Below are 10524 nucleotides of genomic sequence, written 5' to 3' on the forward strand. Positions count from 1 at the left end.
CCCTTTCTGCTGTCTTCCTTTCTGATGTTGTGACATATGATGTGATGTCTCAGGTTTGTTTTTAACATGGCTGCACTTAGGTTTGGATTTTGGTTTGCAACCAGTGTAACTGCACTCAGCCTTAGATTCATTGAATCCAATTCCAGATTTGTCCCCTGTTATTTGACCAGTCTGGAGAATCTTGTATAAGATGTCAGATCCATTGTTAAGCATTCTTACATACTTGGTCATCTCATCTAGTTTGGAATTTAAGAGTACTGCTTCAGTCTTCAACTTGGAGATGGTTTCCATATATTCTTCCTTTTCATTTTCCAGCTGAGCTATCACTTTCTTCTGGCTTTCAACTTGTCTGCACACTCCAGCACTTTTGTGGAACAACTCTTTATAGGTAGTGGCCAGCTCTTCAAAGGTTACTTCATCATTACTTGACTCTTCATCAGAACCCCATCTTCCTGTCAATGCAGTCACATGATTTGCAGCTTCTTCTGTTTCACTTCCATCAGACCAAGAGGAAGCATGACTCCTCTTTTGTTTCTTGAGGTAGGTCCCACATTCAGTTTTAATATGACCATACCCATTACACTCATAGCACTGAACTTCTTTGGGATTTTCTTCAGACCTTGTTCTTCTACCAAAAATGTTGGATTTACTGATGTCAGATGCGATGTTCTTGACATTAGATCTCACATCAATCTTTTTCATAAGTTTGTTGAACTGTCTTCCCAGCATTGCTACCTCTTTTGCCATATCTTCATCAATATCTTGACCACCTTCTTCATCTTCCTCTTTAGTGTTTGACATGAATCTATGCTATTGGCTTTCTTTTCAGATCCATCACATATTCCCATCTCAAATGTTTGGAGGGATCCAATTAGCTCATCAACTCTCATATTTGAAATGTCTTGAGATTCTTCTATGGCTGTTACTTTCATAGTAAATCTCTTAGGGAGTGATCTGAGTATTTTCCTTACTAACTTTTCATCTGACATCTTCTCTCCCAAAGCTCCAGAGGCATTGGAAATTTCAAGATACTCATGTGAAATTCATGAATATTTCCATCTTCTTTCATCCTTAAGTTTTCAAACTTGGTGGTGAGCAGCTGTATTCTAGACATTTTCACTCTAGAGGTGCCTTCACGAGTGGTTTTGAGAATGTCCCAAGCATCTTTAGCCACTTCACAGTTGTTTACTAATCTGAAGATGTTCTTGTCTACTCCATTGAAGATGGCATTCAATGCTTTAGAATTTCTAAGGGCTAGGTCATCCTCCTCCTTGGACCATTATTCTTGAGGCTTCTTATCAGCAGTGGCTTCTCCTTCCTTAGTAATTACTGGATGTTCCCAGCCTGTTAACACATTCTTCCAAGCCTTATTATCAAGAGTTTTTAGGAAGGCTACCATTCTAGGTTTCTAGTAGTCATAGTTAGATCCATCCAAAATTGGTGGCCTGTGAATAGATCCTCTATCTCTCTCCGTTGTACCAGAAAGTGTTGTCCCTAGATCTCACCCAGAACTAGAGCAGGATGCTTGCTCTGATACCAATTGAAATTCTGGTCTCAGATATGAGATGTCGAAGGTAATGTCACGACACTAATATCTGAGTTATGCAAACAGGATAAAGATAAAGAATAGTAATGCAAGAGACACAAGCAATTGTTAACCCAGTTTGGTCCAACTCACCTACATCTGGGGGCTACCAAGCCAGGAAGGAAATCCACTAAAATAGAATCAGTTCAAAGACTCTCCGTACACTTCAACAAGTTACAGTGTTTCTCACCTAATCTCTACCCGTGCAATTTCTACATAAGCACTCTTAGATATGAGAACCCACTCACTTCTCTACAATCACACTTGTGATTTTAAACAACAATTCCTTCAAAGTTTAATCATACAGGGTTGTGAATATCAAGACGAAAGTTGGAACAACCAAAGTTGGAACGATCCACCAATAGTTCCAAAGTGTCTTTCATTGCATCTGAGAACATGTTGTCTTGCATACTGTAAAGGCACGGAGTCTGAGTTCCAATTTGCAAAGTATATTTTGCAAAATTCGAAAAGACTGAAGACTATGAAATTTAAGTATAATTACTGTGCAGATATAAAAGCAAAACACCAAATGACAATGGAATTATCTTCATTCGCAAAGGGCTCTACAATGTGTGAAGTTGTTTTTGAAAACTCGGTAACTAATTCTATTACCGACTAATCCAGAAAACAGTCAAATGCTGTAATTTTATATGTATATGGAAAGTTTAGAAATTGTGAAAATTATACAAAGTTTAGTAATTTGTGAAAAATTTCATATATTTTAGGAAAAGGTACCAGCAGTGTTTTCAAGTTCGTCCTAATTACATAGACATGACCACAGTAGATAACAAGCAAACTTTGTGTGAGGGATGCTAGAGCATGATATTCCCCGCCTCTCCTGAGGATCTAGATACATTATTTAGAGAAATATCAGGGTCCTTCCTTTGAAACAATAAGACTTGAAGGATATTCTTGTAAATAGCTTATTTTTTTTAGTAGTAATTTATGTTTCGATCTTTTTCTCAGGCTAGAATTATATATATATATATATATATATATATATATATATATATATATATATATATATATATATATATATATATATAAAATGATAATAATGAGTGAAATTTAATAACATGGCACATTCAATATCTCTTTATGGTATTACAAAATTCATCTTTTAATTATGTCTATAAAATTCAACATCAATGGAAAATCATTATTTGATTATAAAGTTCCCACACGCCATTCACACGGCATGTCACCGTGTCGGACACGTGTCGAACACCGACACGCGTACGACACGTATCAGACACGTTTTTGAAGTGTCCAATGAGAAAAAAATATTTAATTGTTACGGACATTGATACGACACCTTATTTCAAATAAAGGACTCGACCAAATTCAAAAAATTACATAATTTTTATTAAAAAAATGTCCAACTCCAAATTTTTCAAAATTTTAAAAATAAATAAGTTTTTTAGCTTTCATATTCCACTTTTTTACTATAAAAACAACACAATTAGGATTCTTTTTTTATATATTTCACTTTCATTGCTTTTGTTTCCACAAAATTCCTTTATCTTCTCCGATTATTTTCATCTTAACACAACATTGCTTCAATTTTCACAAGGAATCTATGAATATCAATTCTCATTTTTAACTTTTTACCTTTGCTCATAAATTATATTATTATATTAATATATAAAATATATATAACCGTGTCTGTGTCCTATGATTTATACATTAGTGGGATCCTCGTGTTCGTGTCCGTGTCCGGACTTCATAGTTATTTGATATATGATATTCAAATTCTAATATAGTATTAAAGCACTCGTTTTGACTGGGTTTCAATTATGCATAAAAGATTCCAACAATCTTAATTGTAGTTATATTCTCAAGAACCCTTGTCATTTTTTATTGCAACTTTTTTATGTTACCTTCTTTTATATATATATATATATATATATATATATATATATATATATATATGATAATGAAAGGAATAATTTACGTCCAATAGATTAGAATCGATGACAAATAATAAAAGAAAGTATAATAAGATACATGGCTTTTTTCAAAGGAAAATTTTCAAGAAAAATTCTACGGTGAAGTCATCAAAATAATTTTATTAATCATTATATGAAAAAATGTTTTTAACTAGGGATTAAACTCCTTACTAGTATAAAACACCTTTCACAAAAAAATTGTGAGGGGATAAGTCGCCTATCTAAATAGGTCATCGAAAGTTATTTGCGAGGGACATGCCACGTCACTATTCTTTTTGGGGCTAAGCCTCTCGTAAAATGTAATCCTTGAATGTTCTCCTACTGACATGTTCTCCTTGAATGTTCTCCATCTAGGTTTTGGTATCTGTGTGGAAATTAGCTCCTCACAAATTGGTTAATATATGTTTTGGTATTTGTGAGGGGATTAACCCCTCGCAAATTGACTAATTGTTTTTTAAATAAAATACCTTTTGGTATTTGTGAGGGGTTTAACCCCTAGCAAATGTTTACTATATTGTATAAAAAATATTATAATTATTTTGTTATAAATATAATAAATAAATATGTATTATTAAATTTTTTAAAATTAAATTTAAATTAAATTATAAAATAAAGTAATTCATGATTTAAAGGTTACATGACAATAAATAATCTCCACATTCACCAAATTTAAGTTTAAAAATACATATTAAAAGTTTCTTATTCCAACATAATTAATTATCTTCTTCTTCCTCATGCTCCTCCTCAATTCCTCCATATCCTCTGACTCGGTCATATCCATCACTAGAACCTTGGTTCATCTACGAGGTTCTAAATTGTTCAAATCTCTGTTCGCCTTCATTTGGAACCCATATTGCTTTCTCATAATCCATTTTTTCTCCCCAATTCTTCCTCCATCTCTGTTTGTTTTCTCCTCATTTCTTCCATTTTTTTCATTTCTTGGTGTTGTTTCGTGTGTTGCCTCGGTATGCACTAAATTTCTCATAGTCTCTAGCATTTCAGCGGTTAATATATGTGGATGTGATTATCCTTCTCCATTAGGAAGTTTGATTCTGAAACTCATGTCACTCCACCTGATAGTATTGTCGTACCTTCAAACACCATACACTCTCCAATTTTCCCTTTTCCTGTATGCAACATCATACCAAGTGTGAAGACTCAGACTAGGATCAACATGATATCCTGGTGGCAGTGCAGGTAACTCAGGATGCTCTGATAGAGTAAAAGCAAGTTGTTTATCATACTCCTACTATAAAAGTAACAAAATTAGATTTTATCATAATTTAAATAAGTTAGGTACATAAAGAAATAAATAAAATGGCTAAATATAAGAAACACTCACTTGAGTGTTTCTTAAGCGATCATCGACAAACTCTCCATTTCTCTTCATATGAGTAACCAGATAGATCTCATTAAGAAACAGAGGTCTACATAACTCGTCATGCTAATTAAATGAAAATATAAGTAAAAAAAATAATTAGTTTTAATTAATCAAAAATCTAAATGAAAATTTAAGTAAAACATAAATAAATGTACCATCATTCGTTCAACTTCAACAATAATAATATTGTCTGATGCGTAGTTGCTGTAACACCCGTCTAAAATACCCCAAATATTTAATTAGAATAACAATATATCAATCAGAGTAATTATGCAATTAAGGGTGTCACACAATCATTTCACACCATTCATCATAATAACTGTCATGCTCTATCATTAATTCAAAACATAAAGCATTTACACAATACGCAGCGGAATAGAAATCAAATCAATCATGCAAAACATGTAACACATTACATGTAAAATTATTCAACAAGGTAAAACATCCCGTCCCGATGTTACATCTATCAGAGCATGACCCACTAAGGAGACTACACTAGACTCCAAACACTAGCTTCTACTCAATCACTGCTCGTTACCTGAAAAAATAGTTGTAAGGGTGAGTTCCTCAATCGATATAAAAAGCATTATAAATTATCATGTCATGTTAAGTAATTTGACACATTAATCACCCTAATCACATCACACATTCAGTAACGGCACATCAACTCAAACGTCATACTCAATATCAACACAAGCACCACTGCTCAATTAAATTAAATACTCATACAACAAACCAACAAAATGCAACTCTAATGAGACTCGACTCGTCATGCATGTGGTACCATTTGGAGTAAAACTCCCAACTTAAAATTTGCCAATTTAACGAGGCATCAAGGCTTAAGCCTTCAACTTTCAACTTTTGCCAATCCAGGCCAACGTGGTGTGAGCAAAGCTCCGACTTAATGCATATGAATTCCGACAACATGATAACAATAGCAATACAACAATGTCTTCAACATAATCAACTTATAATCAACTTTGACATACACGACTTTAAATTCCGACAACCGGATAATAATAGCAACACAACAATGTTTTCAACATAATCAACTTATAATCAACTTTGACATAAACTAAGTACTATATAATTCCATTCCAAAACGTACACAAGATTCAATTATCAATTTTTTTTCTCTTTTCCCACAGTGTTAACCGGTTAACGCCCTGGGTTAACCGGTTAACGCAGACAGAACACGCTTTCTGGCAAAACTCAACAGTGTTAACCGGTTAACGCCCTGGGTTAACCGGTTAACGCAGACAGAACAGCAATATTTCCACAACTCACAACAGTGTTAACCGGTTAACGCCCTGGGTTAACCGGTTAACGCAAGACAGAAAGCTGTTCTTGCGCTAACACGAAGCATAATGCAGAATTCTCCGCATTTTCCGCCGTTGGAGGACTTCCGGACCTCCGATTCCAATTCCGTAAAAAGCGATACGCTCGGGGAATCACGACTCACACAATTACCGATTCAATCACAGCTTAAACACAGTTTATTCATCACAAATTTTCAGCACTCATCATCCCAATTAGGGTCAATTCAACGGTTTATCACTACCCATTACATGTTAATCTATAATACCCATTAAACGACGATAAACCCCCCTTACCTGAATTAATCCGGCGAATCTTTAAGCTTCAAGCTTTTCTCTTCTCCAACCTTCTTCCTCTTGCTCTGCTCTTTGCCCTTTTCTTTTTTTCAGCCGCTTCTCTGCTTTTCACGTAAAACCCTCTTTACCAAAAATGGAACTCTTTTTCCTTATTTCCAACTTATATATTTTCCAATAATTATTATTCCAATAATAATAATAATAATAATCCAATAATTCCAATTATTTTAATTAAATTAATAAATATAATATTAACTTAAATTAAATAATTATCTTATTTTTTTCGGGGTGTTACAACTCTCCCCCACTAAAAGAGTTTTCGTCCTCGAAAACATACCTCAAGCGAATAGCTCCGGATAAGACTCCTTCATCTGACTCTCAAGTTCCCATGTCATGCTTTCGCCCGCAGCTCCCGACCAAACGACTTTAACCAACACAATCTCTTTTCCTCGAAGAGTCTTTGTTTCACTATCTTCAACTCGTACAGGCTTTGTCTCCATTGTTAAATTATCCCGCACTTGCACATCATCCATACTAACCACATGAGACGGATCTGAGACATACTTCCGAAGCTGCGACACATGGAATACATCATGCAAATTCGAAAGATTAGGTGGTAATGCCATCCGATAAGCAACTTTTCCAACCCGTTCTAAGATTTGATACGGACCAATGAAGCGAGGAGTGAGCTTTTTAGACTTCAAAGCCCTCCCAACACCGGTCACAGGCGTGACTCTCAAAAACACATGGTCACCAGCTTGAAACTCTAATTCCTTCTTCCGCTTGTCATGGTAACTCTTCTGCCTACTCTGAGAAGCTTTCATCTTCTCTCGGATAAACTTCACTTTCTCGGTAGTTTCTCGGACTAACTCTGGTCCAAGTACTACACCCTCACCAGATTCGTGCCAACACAACAGAGTTCTACATCTACGACCATACAATGCTTCAAAAGGCGCCATTCCGATACTAGAATGGTAACTATTATTATATGTGAACTCGATCAATGGAAGATAAGTGTCCCACGAACCTCCTTGTTCAAGAACACAAGCCCTCAGTAAATCCTCCAATGACTGAATAGTTCTCTCTGTTTGGCCATCAGTTTGAGGATGATATGCCGAACTCAACCTCAACTTAGAGCCCAACGAATCTTGCAGACTTTTCCAAAATCCCGATGTAAACCTCGGATCTCTGTCCGACACAATACACAGAGGAACACCATGCAACTTTACAATTACTCGGATGTAAATCTCTGCCAACTTCGCAATTGGGTAAGTGATGTTAATAGGTATGAAGTGAGCCGACTTCGTGAGCCTATCAACGATCACCCAAATCGAATCATGCCCTCTTAAAGTAGCAGGAAACCCCGTTACAAAGTCCATAGAAATGCTATCCCATTTCCACTCTGGAACTTCCAATGGTTGCATCAACCCAGCAGGCTTCTGATGCTCAATCTTCGACTTCTGACAAGTTAAGCACGCATACACAAAACGAGCCACATCTTCTTTCATTCCGGGCCACCAAAATATTTTCTTCAAATCCTGATACATTTTAGTAGCTCCTGGATGAATACTCAAACTGCTTCTATGACCCTCTTCTAGAATGCTTCTTTTCAAAATCGCGTCATCAGGAATACAAATTCTTTCCCCTAATTTTAGCACACCTCTCGCATCAATCTTAAAGTCACTCTTCTCTGATTGACCACAACGATTAAGGATATCTACTAATTTCACATCCAATTTCTGTGCCTCTCGGATACTATCCATAAAATCATTATTAATCTTTAGCATTCCTAGCATTACACTCTGCGGTGTTACTTCGCAAACCAAACTCATATCACGAAATTGCTCAATTAATTCCAACTCCTTAATCATCATTGCTGACACATGCAAGGTCTTTCTACTTAAAGCATCGACCACAACATTTGCTTTTCCTGGATGATAATTCAACCCGAAATCATAATCCTTAAGCAATTCTAGCCACCTACGTTGTCTCATGTTCAGCTCTTTCTGATCAAATAGATACTTTAAACTTTTATGATCGCTGAAAACTTCAAATCTGGAACCATAAAGGTAATGCCTCCAGATTTTTAGCACAAACACCACAGCAGCAAGTTCAAGATCATGCGTAGGATAGTTCTTTTCATAAATTCTTAACTATCGCGACGCATAAGCAATTACTTTATTATTTTGCATGAGCACACCTCCCAAGCCCATCAATGAAGCATCACAGTAGATTATAAACGGTTCCTCCGGATTTGGCAAAGTCAAAACCGGCGCCGACGTCAATCTCCTTTTTAATTCATTAAAACTCTCTTCGCACTGAACATCCCACACGAAAGCTTTACCCTTACAAGTTAATTTAGTCAACGGAAGTGCTAACTTAGAAAATCCTTCAAGAAACCTTCTATAATATCCAGCTAACCCCAAAAAGCTTCTAATCTCGGTAACCGACTTAGGAGTCTCCCATTGCAATACAGCTTCTACCTTGGAAGGATCTACAGCAATACCTTTTCCTGAAATTACATGGCCGAGAAAACTGACTTCTCTTAACCAAAATTCACACTTGGACAGCTTCGCATACAATTTCTTATCTTTCAAAACATCCAACACTAATCTCAAATGTTCCTTGTGCTCTTCTTCGGACTTAGAGTAAATCAAAATATCATCAATAAATACTACCACAAAATGATCCAGATAAGTATGGAAAATACGATTCATGTATTCCATAAATACTCCCGGCGCATTAGTCACACCGAAAGGCATCACAGAATACTCATAATGTCCATACCGAGTTCTGAACGTTGTCTTCTGGATGTCTTCATCTTTCACTTTGATCTGATGATAGCCCGATCTCAAATCAATTTTACTGAACACACAAGCACCCACTAATTGATCCATCAAATCATCTATTCTCGGTAGTGGATACTTATTCTTGATCGTTACTTTATTCAATTGTCTATAATCGATACAAAGTGTAGGTGTTTAATTGGCTGCATTATATGGTAAAACACTAATGTCTTGACTGATGTCATGACATGTATATGTGACTACATTGTAGTTACTGCAGGACTAGCTAACACAGGATTATTGAATGCTGTGACATTCATACCTGTCAACAGATACTAAGGAACAGAAGTTCTGTTAGAACTTAGTATTCATTTGTAGTCTGGTTATCAAGGAAGAACCAGACCTGGCATAAGGCCTACTGACTGAATGTCAAACTGGATGTTGTGACATTCATCATTGACAGCAGCTACTGGAGATTAGGCAGAGTGGTGTTCTGCTATACTTCAGCATAAAACTTAGTTTGTTCTTCAAGAGAATAACAGAACTAACTTAAGGCCAAATGTATAAATGTTAAGTTGGACACTTTGACATTTATTAATGTAAGCTGTTACTGTAGTATGGTCATTTTGATCATGTACAGGTCAGCAAATTGTACAGTCTGTTTTCTGGAAAAACAGACTCAGCATATGGACCTTGATGTCAAGCTGAATGTCGTGACATTCGTGCCTGACAACATATGCTAAATTGTAGGTTGTTCAGTTTTCTGTTTCAGCTTTTTCTCAGGCTATTCTTTAGGGATTCAACAGCTGAGAGAAAATCCAGGAAATCAACAACCAAGCTACATTCAATGAACCTAACAAATAGCCTATTTGTTAGCAACCTAAATGTTGAATTTGAGGGAACTTGTGTGACCTAAAATTCAGGAAAATACAGGTGCAAAAGCCCAGGTGTGTAACACCTCAAAATTTGCCCTCCTCTCTTGGGACTAGCATAACATGTTGCATATCATTTTTAGGACATTAGGCATTGCATATTGCATATCATGTGGTTACATTGTGCAAGCCATCCTCCCAAGTCTTGTTCAGAAGATGAGGAAGTCAAAGTGCAAGATAAGGTTTTATTGACTGATCATTGACCATCTGAGGATTGGGCTATGAATTAGGGTTTTATTGATTCTCAATGGATATTGGTCTTCATCTTGATTGAAGTA

This window comes from Lathyrus oleraceus, chromosome 5 (assembly GCF_024323335.1).
Source record: "Lathyrus oleraceus cultivar Zhongwan6 chromosome 5, CAAS_Psat_ZW6_1.0, whole genome shotgun sequence".
Classification (NCBI taxonomy): domain Eukaryota; kingdom Viridiplantae; phylum Streptophyta; class Magnoliopsida; order Fabales; family Fabaceae; genus Lathyrus; species Lathyrus oleraceus.